This window comes from Carcharhinus amblyrhynchos, chromosome 1, assembly GCF_965287045.1.
Source record: "Carcharhinus amblyrhynchos chromosome 1, sCarAmb.v2.hapA, whole genome shotgun sequence".
Lineage (NCBI taxonomy): Eukaryota > Metazoa > Chordata > Chondrichthyes > Carcharhiniformes > Carcharhinidae > Carcharhinus > Carcharhinus amblyrhynchos.
The window spans coordinates 76,638,268-76,658,745 of NC_137324.1; the positions used below are offsets into that span (position 1 = coordinate 76,638,268).

Sequence of the window (20,478 nt, forward strand, 5' to 3'; positions counted from 1 at the left end):
TACAAGACATTGCTAAGGCCATACTTGGAATACTGTGTGCAGTTCTGGTCACCCTATTATAGAAAAAATATTATTGAACTAGAAAGAGTGCAGAGAAGATTTACTCGGATGCTACTGGGACTTGATGGCTTGAGTTATAAGGAGAGGCTGGATAGACTGGGACTTTTTTCTCTGGAGCGTAGGAGGCTAAGGGGTGATCATAAAGAGGTCTATAAAACAATGAGGGGCAATGATCAGCTGGATAGTCAATATCTTTTCCCAATGGTAGGGGAGACTAAAACTAGAGGGCAGAGGTTTAAGGTGATGGGGGAGAGATACAAAAGTGTCCAGAGGGGCAATTTCTTCACACAGAGTGTGGTGAGTGTCTGGAACAAACTGCTAAAGGTAATAGTAAAGGCAATCTTGTCTATTAAAAAGCATTTAGATAGTTACATGGGTAAGATGGGTATAAAGGGATACGGGCCAAATGCGGGCAATTGGATTAGCTTAGGTGTTTAAAAAAAAGGGACAGCATGGACAAATTGGGCCAAAGGGCTGTTTCCATACTGTAAACCTCTGTGACTTTATGACTTTATTTTATCTCTGATCCATGCTTCTGCCCAGCAAGGCTTGGCAGTGCCTCAAAGAGCTTTAAAAGGAGACAATACTTGGTTCAGACAAATGGTGCCCATGGCCATTTAAGCAACTCTGCTAAATTCTGCAGATTCCTGAGATTGAAAGACGACAAATCTTATTCCATTGTTTAAAAAAAATGAAAATATGTACCTGGAAAGTATTATTCATTCAATTTAATATCTATTTCAGAACAAAGCTTTTGAATGGGCAGCATCGTGGCAGAGTGGTTAGCACTGCTGCCTCACAGCACCAGGGACCCAGGTTCGATTTCCAGCTTGGGTCACTGCCTGTGTGGAGCCTGCACATTCTCCCTGTGTCTGTGTGGGCATCTTCCCAGTGTTCTGGTTTCCTTCCAGACTCTGAAAGATGTGCCAATTAGGTGCATTGGCCATGCTAAATTCTCCCTCGGTATGCCTGAACAAGCTGTGGAGTGTGGTGACTGGGGGATTTTCACAGTAACTTCATTGCAGTATTAATGTTTAAAGTTTATTTATTAGTGTCACAAGTAGTCTTACGTTAACACGATTCAGGTCCACTGAGGGAGAATTTAGCATGTCCCATCCACCTAACCAGCACGCCTTTCGGACTGTGGGAGGAAACTGAAGCACCCAGTGGAAACCCGCACAAACACGGGGAGGACGTGGAGGCTCCACACAGACAATAACCCAAGCTGGGAACTGAACCCAGGTTTCTGGTGCTATTTGGCAACAGTGCTAACCACTGTGCCACCATGGCACCCCGTAATGTAAGCCTACTTGTAACACTAAATAAATAAACTTTAAACAATCTTGAGAGACAGTAGATTCAACAAAAAGAGATGTAACTAATTTGGTGAGGTTTTATAAACACATTACTGAGACAAGGCCAAAAGTGACCAAAAGTAGGGGATTATTTTGTATATCAAAATCCTATGCAAATATTCCATGCCAGTGCTCACAATTAGTTAGAACTGCATTGTTACAAGGGGAGAAATGTTCCAGAGTACAAAATTTCACATTCTACTGAAAGAATTTGGAAACATCTTTGTAAGAGATTGCCTTAGAGATAGCTAAGAGGTGCTGTGGTTCCTGGAAAATAAATGCTTTTAGATGAGTTAAAAACAATTACCGTGGAAGTGAATGAGTAATTGTTCATTTGATGGGAGCTGATCAGGGAGAGATGTAGGGATTGTAGCAAAATAGAAAAATCAATGAAACTGTTAACCCATTTAGTTGCAAAGAAAATATGTGCTAGGCTCTGGGCACAATCTAAAGCTGTACTGTTGCTATAAAAGGTTTTGTCTGACTCGCATCAGAATACTGTGCTCAGCTGCAATCACCTGATAACAATAGGATGTTGCAACATTTATCCAGTGTTATTGCTTGTGTATTATGGTTCTATGGCATGCAGTATTATGCTCATTCTTTACAGCCACTAGTTCCATCTCGAACTCATGGCAAAATAACTAGGACTCCCTTCAACCAGCAGAAATAAACAGCTTCTTGATGACCAGAGACCAAGGTTTGAGTTGACCTCACTAAACCAGGAATAACGCTTGGCCTCAAATAATCCGGTAAATCTGCAGAGTCAAACCTGTTTCAGGAGGCAGACGTCTAAATCTCGGTGGAATTTAAATCCATTCACTGAGCGGGAGCTAAATAGCCAATGATGAACAAAAACAAATCAGTGTGGAGAAAAAGGATTAGGCGAAGGAAACCATTAATGTCAAAGTAATAAAGGGAACAAATGCTCAGCAGGGAAGATTTAAACAACCAGAAACACAGGCTCTAGGCCCAAGAACAAAATCAAACAGGAAGTATGGTATGTGTCAGGAGATACCATGGCCAAGTCCCATTAGGATTACCTCTACTTTCCTTTTTAATTCTTTCTATCAGCAAAGAAGTAACCCAAATGTACAACATGAAATCTGCAGTCAATTAACGGTGGGCTATTCCACATTGGCTGAATAGTTTCAGGAATGACTCCTGCTTCCTGGATTTAATTCATTGTGATTACTTGTTGCCAGTGACAGTTTGCCATTCCAAGGACAGAGAAACCTCTAGTGTTATGCTATTTAAATCCAAATGCCCTGAGAAAGGTCTGTATCTGGAAAGTTCGGTAGGGGTTGGAGGTGGTGGATGGGGGGGGGGGGGGGGGGGGGGGGCGGTGGCAGGTGGTGGTATAAGGGGTGGAGAGCTCTCCAAATCTCATGCTGTAACTTTGCTGGAAGATTGACAGAAACTTTAATAAGCATCTTTTAAATTGAGTGTATTGGGTGATGTACCCCATATTTCTCTTTGACCGCAGCAATGTCCTTCCTTCTTTCTCTCTTTTCTGAATGTATTGATGTTTTGGGCTAAAATGCAATTCCAAGAACATTAGTCACCCTCCAGTATTTTCCCCAAGTGCCCACTAGACGTTGTGTGGGATTTTATAGCCTCACTTGAGCAAGACCGGAAATTCCTGCCTGAGGCCAACAGACATTTCCGTTGTCTGTCCCTCGCCCGCTCCAATTCCATTGGGAGCGGGGTGGTAGAATTCCAGCAATTGTGTGGAAGTCAAAACAAAGGCTTAGCCGTGGGGTCAGGTCAACAAAGTGTCAATTCTATTCTCATCCAATATCAAAGGACGCATCTATCCAGCAAATATTGCAAGTGACTGAAATATGGGAATCTTGGCTTATTTTCGTCATTGTAACTAAGGAATACTGAAGTCAACTGCAATCCTCCAGAGGGAATCTTATCCATTCAATTTTATGCTCCCTACTACCTTGGAACCCAACTTAAGGGAGCATAAACTTCTGTCCTATAACAACCCTATACTGCTTAGAGTTAGAGGAGGTGCATTGTAACTGGAGAAGGTACTGTGAATCATGGATGAAAATAATCTGACCAAGGAAAAGATGACACAAGAGGAACAGAATGTGCATCAAGGTGCTTGGAGGCAGTGCTAGAGCTCTTAGTGGAAGAGGTGGAAAGGAGGAGAGTGTACCACGTCAAGAGGGGCATTCTTTCATGGCCCCATTGCATCCTTGTACTATCAACGACACAGGTCTGTGGACAGCAAACCTAAAATATAGTGACGCTCAACTTCAAAAACCTTTCTTCTTATTTATGATCAGTCAACTCACGCATGCAGCTCAGCAACTCAGTTTTCCCTTTGATGGCCTGAATGAACTTTGCCTTCATATTGAAGAAGTTGCCAACTGACTGCTTTTCAAAAGTCTGATGGCAGCAGGGAAAAAGCTGTTCTTGAGTCAGTTGGTACATGATGTCAGACTTTTGTATCTTTTTCCTGATGGAAGAAGGTGGAAAAGAGAATGTCCAGGGTGCTTGGGGCCCTATTTCTTATGTTCTTATGTTCTTATGATCTGAGGACTCATCTGGGTACCCCAGCTGGGCCAGGCCATTTCCATGGGTTGACATTTGAGAAGGCTGATCTGATGTCTGCAATGGTGACCTCGGGTATTGGTTCTACCAATACATCTGGGGTGGAATGCGTGCTCTCACTGACTTCTTGCTCAAAAAGGGCATTGAATGAGTTGAACGCAGCGGGGAGGGGTGCTTTGGTGCTGCCGATTCTATATGCCTTCATCCTGTAGTCTGTTATGTCTTACAGACCTTGCCATAGTCAGTTGGAATCCGTGTAGCTAACTTGAGACTTTAGCTTGGTCCGGCGCTGTATTTTAGCATCTTGATAGCACCACAATGTGTTTAATACATCATATACAACATAGACAAATAGCATAATGAAGTAATTATTTTGTTTATTATTATCAAAAGTGATTCAAGTAGGTTCCACATGGAGTTATTACACAAGAATATGAACCATGCAATGGGGTAATTAGTTTGGATTGCTGATTATTTAACAGCTGGAAAACAGAATAGGAATAAATGGGCCATTTTCAGAATGAAAGGCTGTAACTACTGAGATTTTTCTTTCCTTCTTCCAACTGACATGAACATTGCTGGCTAAGCCAACATTTTTATTGCCCATTCCTAATTCCTAATTCCCTGTAAGCTGTGGGGAGGACATAAAGAGGCTACAAAGAGCTATAGACAGGTTAAGCTAATGGGCAAGAAGACGGATAATTTGCAAAATGTGAAACGATCCATTTTGATAGGAAGAAGAGAAAATATAGTTTAAAAGGTGGGAGTTCAGTAAATGTGGAATTGCGGTTATATTATATGAAAGACAGAAAACTACAGTACAGAAACGGGCCCTTCAGCCCACAACGTTGTGCCAAACATGACACCAAATTAAACAGGTGCCTGCCCTTGGTCCATATCCCACTATTCCTTGCATATTCATGTGCTTATCTAAAAGCCCCTTAAACACCCCTATCATATCTGCCTGCAACATCACCCTGGCATCTCGTCCCAGACACAGTCACTCTCTGTGTAAAAAACTTGCCCCTCACTTCTCATTTGAACTTTTCCCCTTCCCACCTCAAATGCATGCCCCTAGTGTTAACTGTTTCAACTCCTGGAAAAAGATTCTGATTGTCAACTCTATCTATATCTCTCATCATTTATGGAGAGGAATTTGGGTGTCGTTGCACACACATCACTCAGGGCTCCTCCACCATCACTGAGTTTTTTTCCAAGGTGGGGAATGCTTATGGCAAAAGTCTCCAGGCTGGCCAGTGAAAGCTGGCAAGCCTTGTGGCTGCTCTGAATGGGATACCTCTTGTATAGACACTCTGTGCCCAGTAGAAGTACCTTCCCCAAAGTTTCTACCCCCAGCATTTTGTCTCTTCTATTATCCTATCTACCACTCCCTCACCAGGGCCTGGGGCCTGCCAGCCTAGCCCTGGCAAGATCCTGGACACACCTCAGGCTCCTGGCTCCTCTTCTCCAGGGTACTTATTGTAGTCATAATAATGGGCCTTGCTCCTGTTGGCATTGCAGGGGCAAAACAGCTGTTTGATTGGTTAGCAGCTCTCAGAGGTGAAATCACCTCTCTGTTGGAGGCAAAGTTCTAACTCAAGACAATAAAGTCTACCACATCTTCTCCCCTCAATCCACACCAACATAAAATTCAGCCCTAAAAAGTTAACATGAAGGTAAAAGCAAGCAATTAGGAAAGCAAGTGTTTATATTTTCCTTGATTGCAAGGGAGTTGGTATATAAGAGCAAGAAAGATTGGCTTCGTTTATATAGGATTTTGCCAAGCCCACTTCGTTAGTTTTTTTTAACGCCTTACCTAAGGAAAGGTTTAGACACCTTATAGAGGCAGCAACAAAGTTTTTCTGAATTGATTCCTGGGATCAGAAGGTTTCCCTACGAGAAGAGGTTGGGTGGAATATTCCCTGGTATTCAGAAGGATGCGGGATGATCTTATTGGAACACCATCCGTTGTGAGATAATTTGACAGGATAGCTGCTGAGAGGTTGTTCCCCTTCATTGGGGAGCTGGAACTTAGAGTCATAGCCTCAGGATAACTGATAGACAGATGGGGTGGGACTCTACAGCCTTGCTGGGGAGACATCGGAAATTCCTGCCTGATGTGAATGAAGATTTCTGTTGTCAGATCCTTGCCTGCTCCAATTCCGTGGTGGACAAGGAATTCTGGCCTGGATATCTATACAGGAGACTCAGGATAACTAAAAAGAGCAGAAATTTCTTCGCTCAGCAAATTGCGATTCTTTGAAATTTGCTGACCCTGAGGCCTCTGGGCACCCAGTTGGTGAGTATGTTTATGAATGAGACTGATAAACATTTGGACATAAAGAGAATAAATGGATATGGGGATAGAACAAGAAAGAGGAGTTGAAGTCAAAACAAATTGAGGTTGAGTTGATTTTATTGAATCATGGAGCAGGCTCACAGGCCAGTAGGGTCTGTTCCTCCTCCTTCTAGTTCCCATGGTTCTTTTGAAAATTCTTCCTTTGCGCTCACAATTTCATTAGTTAAATAACAATGACCCCAGAGGAGATAAGCCTTAATCAAGTGATTAAGAATGATGTGAAAACAATTCCAAGAGATAAGGCAAGACCTGAATGCTTTCAGAACTGAATTCCCTTCTCGAATACTATTTTATTAAAATAATCACATTGCATCTGTGTACTTGAGATACTATTTTATCCTTGACTTTATTTAAGCATTTGGGGATTTAGAAAAGATCTGACAGACTTAAATAACCTGTTTTATTTCATTTTCCATACATGGGTTATAGTGCTATAATCACCGATTTATTAAAAGAACAAACAACAGGGTGCTGTTAATTTATCCATTGTGACGGTCTCGACTCTCTTTTTCTATCAGAGCATTTTATCATTAATGCAGGCAGTCATTTAAAGTTGCAATTAATTTGAGGAGGGCAAAAGGTTAAGTATTGAAAAAAAGTCCTTTCCTTAGAAGTAGGGATATAAAAAGTTTGTATTATACAGCTAGTAGAAAGATTAAAATTGACAAAAGATTAATCCAGATATAAAGTGATTAAATTATATATTAGAGGGGGCTTTTACTGCAAAATACTTTCTAAATGTATACATATTTTTATTTCTGGAAATGAAAAGCGAGCACACTGCACTCTCTGTAAAATTAGGTAGAGATCTGAACTGCAGAAATGGTGACAGTTGCTGGCCTCCCAAAACGCACATCAGAATCATGTGTGACTTTGCCCACGACACTTCTGGCTTTTTACACTGGCACCAGATTTGCAGTGTATTTAGTAAGCCACAGTTAAGTGTGTGAGGCATGTAGATGCAGAGGCAGAGCAGTTAGAAGGTCCAACATGGTTCTTGAACACAACTGCCCAGTTCCCAACTTTGCTTAAAAGGCTGCTTTTCCTTACTCCCACAAACCATCCAAGCGACCACATGACTACTTAAAGCACCCACTTTACGTCATTCAGCATCACCCTCACCCACCCCCATGCCATCTTTTACCTCCTCAGATTGCCTATGTCACCCAACTTCAAAAGCAGAGTTGTTTTTAACAGCCAGAACTGTCAGTTGATTTAAATCACAGCACAAAACATGACAGCAGAGGCTGAAAAGACTTTTTTAAACAAATGTTTTAAAGTTTTCATCAAAGGAAACAGTACTGCAGTGAATGGCAATACTTATAGAACAGTGGTCAATATAAGGATCAACTTAGCTTTGCAGGACAGATCCCAATGATGGATCATTGCATTAAAAACATATTACAATATAGCATCTAATTGTGACATTTGAACATGTCAAAATATGTTACACTTAGCTTTCAGAATGTTCTCAAACTCTCTGCAGGTTATGACTGGTGGTCATAAACTCTTCAAGGGGATTTTTTTCATGGCTACCAAAACTGTTATCAGCACAAAAAATGGCTGGAGAGGAAATGCAATTTTCCTCTGGTGCTCATAACTTTCTACTCATAGCCTTCCCAATCCATGAAAAGGCTGCACATAAATGTTGTGGAAGACAGAGGAAAATCATTTCCCCCCCTACCCCTTCCCACCCCCCACCATAATACCTTTGGATTCAGCTAGTCTGAAATTGTGAACTTTTGTTTTGCAAATCTGAGTAAATGGATGTCAGAATGGAATTGATTACCTCATTTGGGCTCTATTTGCAATATTTTTCTATTGCATTTTCTTTTTGGTGCCGGGATTAAGAACTAGTTCTGAAGTGGCACACGTTAGTGGGCCATATTGAGTGTCGGGGGAACTTCTTCCAGTTGTGTTGACACCTAGCAGTGAGAAGCAACCAAATCACCGATACTTTAACTGCAATCAGAAAATCACCTAAATGACAATTCTGGCAACAAACATTATGCTTCTCGATCCTCTAGTGGCACATGTGTGCCACCATCTTCTGGGAAATGAATTAAAGTGCTCTATAATGACTAGAGTGGTGAAATAGGAGTGAAGAAACTAATAGCCAGAGGAAGAATCTATTGCAATCTGATGCTACTCAGGTCTGAAAGCTTTTAAATGGATGTTTGAAGTTTAGCAGCAGAGTCGGGCATGTATCACTGAATAATAAAATAAAACTTTAGTGACACATTTTTCCTATCCATCCTTAGATGGACATTGCTTTTAAGACCAACACTTATTGCCAATCTAAATTGTCCTTGAGAAAGTGATGGTGAGCACCCTTGCTGAAGTGCTGCAGTCCATGCAATATATATTCCTGTAATGTTATTGAGGAAAGAATTCTAGGATTATAATCCAATAAAACTGAAGAAACAGTGATATAGTTCCAAATCAGAATGATGAATGACTTGGAAGGGAAACAGCACTGCCTCACTGCGCCAGGGACTCGGGTTCGATTTCCAGCTTGGATCACTGTCTATGTGGAGTCTGCACATTCTCCCCGTGTCTATGTGGGTTCCCTCTGGATGCTTTGATTCCCTCCCACAGTCTGAATGACGTGCTGGTTGGGTGCATTGATGTGGAGATGCTGATGTTGGACTGGGGTAAACACAGTAAGAAGTCTCACAACACCAGGTTAAAGTCCAACAAGTTTATTTGATAGTAAACCCACCTATCAGATAAACTTGTTGGACTTCAAACTGGTGTTATGAGACTTCTTACTAGGTGCATTGACCCACACATATGGCGAAGAGTGGCAACTAGGGGAATTTCACAGTAACTTAATTCCAGTGTTAATGTAAGCTTTACTTGTGGCTAAATAAATAAACTTTAAATAAATTTTATTTTAAGCAGCTGGTGGTATTCCGATGGATCTGCTGCCCTTGCTCTTTAATGTGGTACAGGTCATGGGAGGTACTGTTGAAGGAAACTTGTTGGCTTTCTACAGTGCACCTTGTATATGGTACGTATTGCTGCACTGTGTCTGTGGTGCAGGGAGTGCATGTTTATGGTGGTGGATAGGGTGGCAATCAAGCTGGCTGCTTTGTCTTGATGGTAGTAAGAATACAAGATGCAGGAGCAGAAGTAGGCCATTCAGCCCATTGAGTCTGCTCCATCATTGAATGAGATCATGATTGATCTGATTTGGTAATCCTCAATTCTACTTTCCCACCTTGTCCCTGGGTGTGTCCCCAACAGCCATGCCTGTAGGTGCTGGAGACACGTAGATCACACACCTCCCTCCCAAATAAGGAGTTAAGGCTCTCTTTGTTCTGGTAAACAGGTATGTTTGACCAGAGAGTATCCGTTGTCTTTGGGGTAGCCTATTTCCTGTGTATTCAGTCATCTGAGCTGCAGCCTGTTTATCTCTGTCTTTTAAGCTGTAGCCTACTGTTTCAGTACTTACACAGTAAGAAGTCTGACAACACCAGGTTTAAGTCCAACCGATTTATTTGATAGTAAACTCGCAAGCTTTCGGGGTTTGCCTCTTCGTCAGGCAAATGGAGAGTTCTGGCATCAGACAGAGCATATAACAGCACAGACAGTTTACAGATTACTGATTAGAATGCGAGTCTTTACATATTACCTGCTATTCCAGTCTTAAAGAGACCAACAATGTGTGCAGAACTTGGCCAAGTTCCACACACATGAGGACAGCCTCAATTGGAATCTTGGGTTCATGTCACACTATCTGTAACCCCAGGCGTGCCTGGCCTTGCTCACTAACTGGTTTCAGACAATTACTCCTTTTTAACCTGTGCTTAACCCTCTCTCCACTCACATTGTCTGTACCTTTAAGACTTAATTACCTGTTAAGACTCGCATTCCAACCATTATCTTGTAATTGAGTTTGTGTCTATATATGCCCTGTTTGTGAAACAAATCCTGCACTCACCTGATGAAGAAACAGCGCTCCAAAACCTCATGCTATCAAATGAACCTGTTGGACTTTAACCTGGTGTTGTGAGACTTTTTGTTGTGCTTACCCCAGTCCAACGCTGGCATCTCCACAATAAATGCAAGGGTTACAGTGATAAATCGGAGGGCACAGCCTGAGTAAGGTGCTCTTTCAGAGAGTCGATGCAGAGGCAATGGGCCGAATGGCCTCATTCTGCTCTGTAGGGATTCTATGGGAACTGTGAGGTGATGCCATTGGCTGCTGCCCTTGAAGAAAGCAGCCCATAAAGATCTTTTTTAGCGTTTCCTGTTGTCTATTTAAATCTGGTACTATGTTAAGGAGATCTCCAAGTGTCCAACCAGAGAGATATCATCAAGCAGAGTAAGCAACCAATCATATTGAAGTATTTTCACAGACACCAAACCAGGAATCAAATGCAACTGATTATTTTTCACTGTTAATTTTGCAACAGGGAAATAATTTAGACACATGAGATTAAAGGATGAAATGTCACATAAGTAACACTTGGGATTAAATATCAGCTGGATTTTCTTTTTCCAATAGCAGTGAACACTAAGAAGTTCATCACTACTGAGAACTTCATAGCACCACAACCTCTGATGACCTGATTTATGATGAAATCCAGAAGCTACATTGCATTTGAATGGGGTCCAGGGGAGTCAATGTTATCAGTCACACCTTTCTGATTCTTATAAGGCTCTGGTGAAACCACATTTAGAATATTGTGATCAACTTTGGGCCCCGTACATAAGGAAGAATGTGCTGGCCTTTGAGAGGGTCCAGAGGAGGTTCATGAGAATGACCTTGAGAATGAAAAGCTTGATGAATGAGGAGTGGCTGAGGACGCTGGATCAGTGCTCGATGGAGTATAGAAGGATGAGAGGGGTGTGGAGGGATCTGGTTCAAGTGCAGGTCAGTGGGACTAGGCAAAAAATGGTTCGGCACAGACAAGAAGGGTCAAAAGGCCTGTTTCTAAGCTATAGTTTTCTATGGTTCTATGTTTCTAAGGATGAGGGGGGATCTCATTGAAACCTCCAGAATACAGAAAGGCCTGGATAGCGTGGATGTGGGGAAGACATTTCCATTAGTAGGTTAGATGAGGATCTGAGATTACAGACCCAGAGTAAAGGGACAACCTTTTAGAACTGAGATAAGGAGGAATTTCTTCAGCTAGAGGGTAGTGAATCTATGGAATTCATTGCCACAGAAGGCTGTGGAGACCAGTTCATTAAGTATCTTTAAGACAGAGACAGATAGTTTCTTGATTGAAAAAGAGATGAAAGGTTACGGGAAAAAAGTGGGAGAATGGGGTGAGAAACTTAGCCATGATTGAATGGCGAGCAGATTTGACAGGCCAAATGGCCTAATTCTGCTCCTGTATATTATGGCCTTATTGTTTTAAAGTGGCAATGACTACAGGTCAAGAATCTTGCCTGTTCTGACACTTACTGTGCTGCTGCAAGAAGAGTGCATATTACTGCAGCTCACAAACTAGTAGTTTGGATTATTTATGCCACTGCTTCATCACTGACAAGAAAACCCAGGCATAATAGTGTTATTTGGCTACTAACTCAAACTCTTTCCAAGCACTCAGTTTAATGTGACAAACCAAAAGATGGGCGCTGACGCAGATTCTTTATGTTTATTTAATACTTTAGGTACCAAACTCAAACTTAACATTCGCCAGAATTGTACCACCGTGCCTGCCATGGGAATCAGAGCTGGCGAACGGTGGAAATGGGATGGTTCCGGGACAAGCAAGAATGTAAAATTCTGTCCACAAACTCTTAACTGAACTTAACTTTTCACTGGGCATCAGCTCTTTAACTGAACATTAATTTTAATTCTTTAACTGAAAACAGATACCACTCAGTTTAGAACAAAATGGCCAGATCTGTTCCAGATGTAATTCCCGTCCTCATGGTCCTTCTCTGAAGATATTCTTCTGGGCATTCTTGTGATGGTTGATCTCTGACTTATCACAGAAGACAAAGGGCTGAAACATCAGTCCTAATCCTCAAACTATCATGACCTTCCAGAAAGTTCTGTGGCACTCTCCAATGCTGTAACCTGAAACCAATCACATTGTCCGATCAGGCAATGGATTTACTTATAAATGATTCCGTAACGCTCATCCCAGGCTGCACAAAAGAAGCATAGCTCCATCCCCTATCAGTGCTAACAAGTCAATTCAACGTAAACAACTTCCTATATTTTGTTAACACAGGACGTGTCAGGTCACAACTCACAGACCAGATCACTGCTCGCAGCAATTTTACAGCTTGCATATGTGTTTGATTATAGCTTGACCAAAATCCCAGCATGCTTAACTCTCAGTCACAATTGCTCCTTAAAGCCAACATTGCTATAATTGTTGCTGAAATCATTGTTGTAGTCAGCCCTCAACTAGAATAGATAAACCTTTTTCTTAAAAAAATCGATTTACAAACACATGTAATTTCTTATCATATGGCGACGTACAACATCCCACAAATATAAAGCTGCTTTTTCAGGACCGGTGATGCTTTTCAACAGTAATTACAAACATACTGCATTCTTAAAACTCCAAATTGCAGGGTCGATTCTTCCAGTCTGCTGTATAGCGGGCAGAGAGACTGAAGTGGGAGCCGTGCAGCAGGCATCCCGCTGGCTGCCATGGCCTCCGCGCATCTCTGGCTGCCGGATTTCCGGCACCTTCAGCTCCACACCAGAAATCGGTGTGGAGCTGCACAGATTATTATTTAAATGATGATTTTAATCTCATTAGCAGGCCGGGGACTGAAATCTCAGGGCCCACCAGTGTCTCCCCCCTCCCCCACTAGGAGTGTTTCACTCCTTTGGGGTTTACTATAGCTCCCCACTTGCAGGGAGCTGGTGACTTGACCCTGCTGGAGGGAAGGGGGTGACATGGAGCCACCACCTCCAGGAGATTGGGAGTAAAGGTGCACTCTGGACATAGCTAACTTGGCAGTGCCAGGCCTGCCCTGGCACTGCCCAAGGGGTAAAATGGCAATGCATAAGGGGACACCTTGGCACTGCCCACTGGGCATTGGGCAGTGCTAAGGGCGCGGGCCCTAATAGGGGTGGAGACTATAGGTGTTGGATCTCTATGGGGTGAGATTGGTGGGGGTGGGGGATCCCGCTGTCACCCTACACTCGACAGAGGGAGGAAGGCAGCCATTGGGGCTGGCCGTTGGGGTGGGGTGTGGGTGGCATGGTGGTTGGCCTGCTAGAAGACTGAGGCAGCAGGGACATTATGGCTGCCAGTATGGGGAGTGGGGGTGGGGGTGTTCCGGACTGCTGGTGGTGGGGAGGAAGGGAGATTGGGGCTGCCTGGAGGGTCATGGGCTGGTCACCAACAACCGGGGCATGGGAGCAGTCAGACAACTAGCGATGTGGGGTTGTGAGGCAGGCCAACTATCGTGCTGACCACCGATCAGGAGGCTGGCAGTGCAGGGCTACTCCGCCTGCACTGATCATGGCACTGACAGATCGACGCATGCGCAGCGGCCCACTCAGCGCTATGCTGCTGGCCTCACAAGGCCCCACCCCCAGATTTTTAATGATATTCACGCCAGTGCACAGAGTATGGGAGATTCAGTTTTAAAGTCCCATTGAATAAACCCACGGGATTTGCTCCAGTTTTTACATGAATTCGACACTTGGAATTTTTTTTGAGAGAATCCCATCCACATATCCCAAACAACAAAGTTTAACCTTCTCATGGAATGTTTCTCTGGTCATACGAATAGTATGATGTGGAGATGCCAGCGTTGGACTGGGGTAAACACAGTAAGAAGTCTCACAACACCAGGTTAAAGTCACACACATGAGGACAGCCTCAACTGGGATCTTGGGTTCATGTCACACTATCTGTAACCCCCATGACTTGCCTGGACTTGCAAAATCTCACTAATTTTCCTGTCTGGAAACAATACACATCTTTTTATCCTCTGCTCTGCTTAATGCTCTCTCCACTTACATTGTGTGTACCTTTAAGATTTGATTAGTTGTAAAGACTCACATACCAATCATTATTCTGTAAATTGAATTTGTGTCTTTATACGCCCTGTTTGTGATCAGAACTCCCACCCACCTGTCGAAGGAACAGTCAGTTCCGAAAACTCGTGGCGTTTGCTACAAATGAACTTGTTGGACTTTAACTTGGCATTGTGAGACTTCTTACTATACTAATAGAATAACAGGACAAGTTATTGTCAGATTAGTGACTTCTACTTGATTGCAGGATGTGAGTGGGAGGGGAATGTCCACAATAGCACAGCCTGTGGTGAATCACTGACAGCAACTTTTGGATTTCCATTTTTCACTGTGCATATGCGGACTCCAGAAGTTGCTGTCATTTTCCCTGGAGTAATGATAGTGAACGTTGACAGTTGTGCAATCATTAAAACTGAAAAACCCCAGCCAAACTTTTTCGTAAATTTCTCCATTATCAAAGTAAAGCTGATGCTGGAAAGAAAGCTGGAAAGCCAGAAGCAGGTTCAGCAATCACCATATTATCTGATGCAAAGAACAACTTGTCAGGCATTATACTGCCAACCATTTTGACAGCTGATTTACATTGTATGTTATTGCTACCGTGCATTACATCACAGCAGAACTCAACAATACAATTTAATCTTACACCAGAGCACAATCCATGTAAAAATGTCAAACTTCTATCAAAACAAGCTTAGCTTAAAGGACCACCATCTATCTGATGAAATTGCAGGCAGACTTTCAGAGCTCCATTGATGAATATTTCATCAATGCAGCGTACTCAGTTGAAGAAAAGTCGCTTGCATTGCAAAAACTTACCAGAATAATGAAATTACATCACATTGTCACAAGCCAACGATGAGCACATTAACTTCTCAGGAACTCATTTTTCACCCCTCCCCAGAAAATAATGACAAGTACCTTTAAATTGGCTCTTCTGAAATATTGTGTCACTGAATTCAATCTTATACTTCAACCATAATGAACCTGGTAGGTAGATTTGCATATGTCGATAATTTGAAACTTAGGCAAAAGTCGGGTGGAAAATTTACACGGCACAGTGGCACAGTTGTTAGCACTGCCTCCTCACAACGCCAGGGACCCGGGTTTGATTCCTGGCTTGGATCACTGTCTGTGTGGAGTTTGCACATTCTCCTTGTGTCTGCGTTGCTTCCCTCTGGGTGCTCTGGTTTCCTCCCACAGTCCAAAGATGTGCGGGTTAGATGGATTGGCCATGCTAAATTGCCTCGTAATGTCAGGGGGACTGGTTAGGGTAAATGCATGAGGTTATGGGGATAGGGCCTGGGTGGGATTGCGGCCAGTGCAGACTCAATGGGCCGAATGACCTCCTTTTGCACTACAAAATTCTAAGAAAGAAGCTCAGATTGTTCTCCTTCGAACAAAGAAAATTCAGGGGAGAGTAAAAGGGCTTTGTAAAATTTATTTATGGGATGTAGGCATCGTTGGCTGGGCCAGCATTTATTGCCCATCCCTAAACTGCTGTCTATTTCATAGGGCATTTGATAGTCTACCACATTGCTGTGGATCTGGAGTCTCATGTGGGCCAGATCAATTAAGTACATTAGTGATGGTTTTTGTGACAATCAACAGCAGTCTTATGGTCAGATTATTGAATTTAAATTTCACCATCTGCCGTAGGGAGTTTTGAACCCGAGTCCCCAGATCTTGCCCTGCATCTCTGATTTGCGAGCCCAAGGACAATACCAATGTGCCACTGCCTGCCTTTAGAGTGAATAAAGAGAAACTGTTTCCATTGGCAAAAAGTTCAGTAAGCAGATGACACAAGTTTAAAATAATTGGCGAAAGAATCAAAAGGGAGCCAAGGAACACAGCTCATTGTTACAATGAGAAATGCACTGCCTGGAAGGGTAGTGGAAGTTGATTCAACAGTAATAGTATTATAATTACCAGTTGATTGGGAGAATGAGTACATCTCATAAGGGTTTTGATTATTAAATTTCAATATAGGCTCAAGGCCCTCGAACTTTGTTGGCACCTAGTAGCTCTTTCAGGCACAAAACCATAAGACTATAAGAAATAGGAGCTGGAGTAGGCTGTTTGGCCCTTTGAGTATATTCCGCCCTTCAAGGATCATGGCTGATCCAGCATTCTGACATCCACATTCCTGACCTTTGCCCATAACCCTTGATTGCCTTACTGATTAAGAATCTATCTATCTCAGTCTTAAATATACACAATGGGATGAATTTTCCCATTGGGAATTGCAGCAGGCAAGGGGTGGACCATGGAAATATTTGTTGACCTCGGGCAGGATTTCCTGGTTTCAGGCGAGTGTGGCCGGAAAATCCTGCTCTATGACTTTGCCCCTGTAGTTCACTGCGGCAAGGAGTTCCAAAGACTCACAACCCTTTGAGAAGAAATTTCTCTTCATCTCAGTTTTAAATTGGTGCCCCTTAGTTCTGAGGCACAAAACAGGTACCCATGCATCAGGTTTTGTGGGCAAGTTGCACACCAGCAAAAAAGAGGATACAAGCACAGGACATCCCAAAGTGCTTTTCAGCCAATAAAACACTTTTGAAGCGTAATCACTTTTTTAATTGAGAAAAATGGCAGCCGATTTTCATGTAGTAACTCCTACAAATAGTAATGTTATAATGGCCAGATAATTCAGTCAATAAATGTTAAATTTGTGGAAGCGATCATTCATGGCATTATAGACATTAAATGAGATTATTAAGCATCAAAGTGATCAGGATGATATCTCTTACATTTTACAATGGAAAGAAAATAAACAATTCTTTTCGCTTATTGTCAAATGATGACTGAATGATCACTTTGGAATATCACACTCAAATGCAGATTAACACTGTTGCATGTAGAATTATGTCAATTTTTTCAAGTAGGCAACCATTTTGCAACATTCATCAAAAGATAACTATTGGTTAGAGATCATGGATAACCTCTTTGCTCATCTTTGAAAGAGTGTGGTGAGTTTTTTTAAAATTCACAGGCAAGGGCATACAGAGATTTGGCATAACATCACATCCCAAAGACAGCATCTCTCCCATGTCATACTCTCTCGGTATTGCACTGAAGTGTCAGTCTCAGGTCCTGGAGTGGAACCTGAATCAGAGGCCTTGTGACTTAGAAGCAAGAATGCTGCCAACTGAGCCACAGCTAACAGTTGATGTGCTGGTGAGATGAGAGTGATGCCCTTGACATCAAGGCAGCAATTGACTGGGTGTGGCATCAAGGAGCCTGAGCAAAACTGGTGTCTTGAACCAGATTTTTGACAGATTGCACTGCAAATAGGAGGCTTAATTGCCACCTGTAGGGCCCACCTTTGTAATATTGGGAATGCTCCGCCAGACTCCACATTTAAAACTGGTCAGCCACTGTTCACTCCATCCTAATCACTTTATCCCTTGCCCCTGAAAAAAGATTCCCAAGAACCTTGTGGAGACCACCAACAGTGACACAGTACCTTCACTGATGGGCTGCATGAGGCAGTGGCAGTTCACCAGTCTGGTGTGACCTGGGACTAACACCAAATGGATCTTAGGATGACCATTTCTAGTGCAGGTTGCAGTGGAAGACACTGTTTGAGTGCATTACATTTTTTGTAATAACCGCAGTGAATCCAAGGAAAGCCAAAAGTCTCCATAAGAAATTTCTATGATCAGTGCCTTTTGCAAGCAACAGGATTTTAAGAATGATACAGGAGCACACATACTGCTGCAGGGCCTTGACAGACCACACCATTGGCATCCTTAAGTGAAAATTAGATGTTCGGATGGATTTGAAAGGTGTACTTTCAACTTCATGAAAGGATCCTAGGAAACTGTGCTTTTTTAACAATAGCTTGTCTTCTCAAATGTAGATGGAAACTTAGAAGGACTGAAGTTTAGTACTGGTAATATCATTTGTTGCCTGTGATTGCCAATGTGAGGGTGGTGAATTTTTCCATCTTCCTTGAAACTGAATGTAATTTCCACTGGTTCATTTTTTCGGTGGAATCCTGGGATGAATATAAAATGATGTGGAGATGCTGGCATTGCACTGGGGTAAGCACAGTAAGAGTCTCACAACACCAGGTTAAAGTCCAACAAGTTTATTTGGCAGCACTAGCTTTTGGACTCTCAGGATCACCTGATGAAGGAGCCTGAGACTCCAGAAATATTGTTGCCAAATAAACCTGGTGGACTTTAAACTGGTGTTGTGAGACTTCTTACTATGTCTATAAAATCCAGGTGTATCTTCCCATTTTGGCTAACTCCACATCATGACTCCCTTAATAACCAGATGCCTGGCCACTAAGTTCATAGTTAATATTCCCACAAATTTCCCTCCAGGTCACTGTCAAGTCAGACTAACACATGATCCTGCATCCGGGCATGCATCTATCTTATCTGGATGGTGAATAAGCCTATTCATCAAATTGTCCTGAGTGATAACTGCTCCCTAGTGGGTCTTTTGGATCACACTTGCAGTGGAACGTATCATCCTAGCCAAATTCAAACTTATGATTCAGACGCGTTTCATAAAACACTTTGAAGTTTCTAACCTTGAACTATAACACTTGACTGAGATCAAGGACCTCGGCAGATCCACATTTAAGGGCCAGAGTAAAGGAAATGGACACTTCTGCAAGGCTCTTCTTCCGCTGGTGAAGCTTATGAGTATTGCCAACACTTTCCAGGATCTGTTATGACTCTCTCCATGGCAAAGTGGCAGGAGTGGAGGTAGAAGTGAGAGACATGCTTAGCAGACCTATCCCCACGCCCTCCTGCCATTTTTATACAACAGGTATGGAGGGAGAAGGCAGAGGCAGTCCAGTCTCCACATGGGAAATCATGCACTCCATACCAGCCAAATGGAAAGTTAATTTATGTAGATCTCTTAGCATGTCGATTTGGAAACCCTTAACTTTGATGATGGGTTGAAGTGTATGTTGGTCACATGCATATTCAAAAATTAATAACTTGTAAATATTATCCATTCAGTCATAATTTCAGAAACTTATCGGAATGAGTTGCGATCCTGGAATGCACTGCATTAAAAGGCCAGTGAAAACAGATTCAAGAATAGCTTTTCAAAAGGAAATTGGATAAATACTTGAATTGGAAAAGTGTACAAGGCTCCAGGGAAAAAGTGAAGGAGTGGGGCTAATTAGACAGTTATTCCAAATTGCCGACACTGACACAATGGGCTGAATGGCCTTCCTCTGTGCTTTAAGATTCTATATTGTTTCACACCAAGGAGCTTAGAAACATTTTGAGGGCGTATTCAAATGGACTCTGTTGGATTTTCCCTTAAATAAGCTGTAGTGGTAGAGAAATGTTTGAATAGTAAAAGTATTCTCCCCAGGCAATCACTGGTCATTCTGTGTAGAAGAAGATTTAAACCTGATGGAGAAATTTAAGACAGACTTTTCTCTGGATCATGCCAGGACCACTAACAGGAATCAGACCAACTCAAACATCTTTTCCTCCCTCTTGCCTCCCCCTGCTGGCCAATGCCACAGCTTCAACGCGGTTTATCTGTAAGATTATCATTTGATTTCATAGATTCAGGGTCAATTTTAGATCCTCACCTCCTGTGCCATACATATATTTATTTTAAAAATGGCCTCTGCTTGATTTATCTCTAAATGCCTGTTTGAGAACTTGGAGAGAATTGTTGCCAATGTATTCAGAAAAGAGATCGCCATAGGATACAAGAGATTGAAATTCTTTTTCTTAACGCAAAGTATTAGAATATTTTGACCCAAATTCTCAGGTATATTTGAAGCCCTAACTTCTCGGCCTTTTGGCTAAGATCAAGTGTAGTATCGACATGCTGCACTTGGTTGAAGTCATTGGGTTACATTTCAGCTTCGTTTGAAGCAATTTTTTAAAGCGGCATCTCGGCCATTTGGCTAAGATGCAAATAAGATCAAGCCCTGGAGGAGGAGCTACACCTACTCCAGTCAGCTTGGATCATGTAGATCAAGCCCAAGACAGGAGGTGAGAGCCCTGTCTTGTCAGCTTGGATCGGGAATGTCCCAACTTGTTAGGACTCTGAATTGGGTTTAATTTGACTTGATTGGATTGGAATAAAGTTTAAAAGAAAAAAAATTTGAAGCCCTAACTTTAAGTAATTTAAAGCCCTAACTTTAAGTAATGTTTCTAGAGTAGTAATCTGAA

At 42.4% G+C, this 20,478-nt stretch overlaps 1 non-coding gene across 1 annotated transcript; it reads left to right on the forward strand.

Annotated features, from left to right (window-relative positions):
• The first annotated feature begins 20,085 nt into the window (after positions 1 to 20,085).
• On the forward strand, positions 20,086 to 20,277 carry LOC145351464 (U2 spliceosomal RNA). Its single transcript, XR_013888406.1, has one exon. It is a non-coding gene; the product is annotated as a U2 spliceosomal RNA (small nuclear RNA).
• The last annotated feature ends 201 nt before the right edge of the window (positions 20,278 to 20,478 follow it).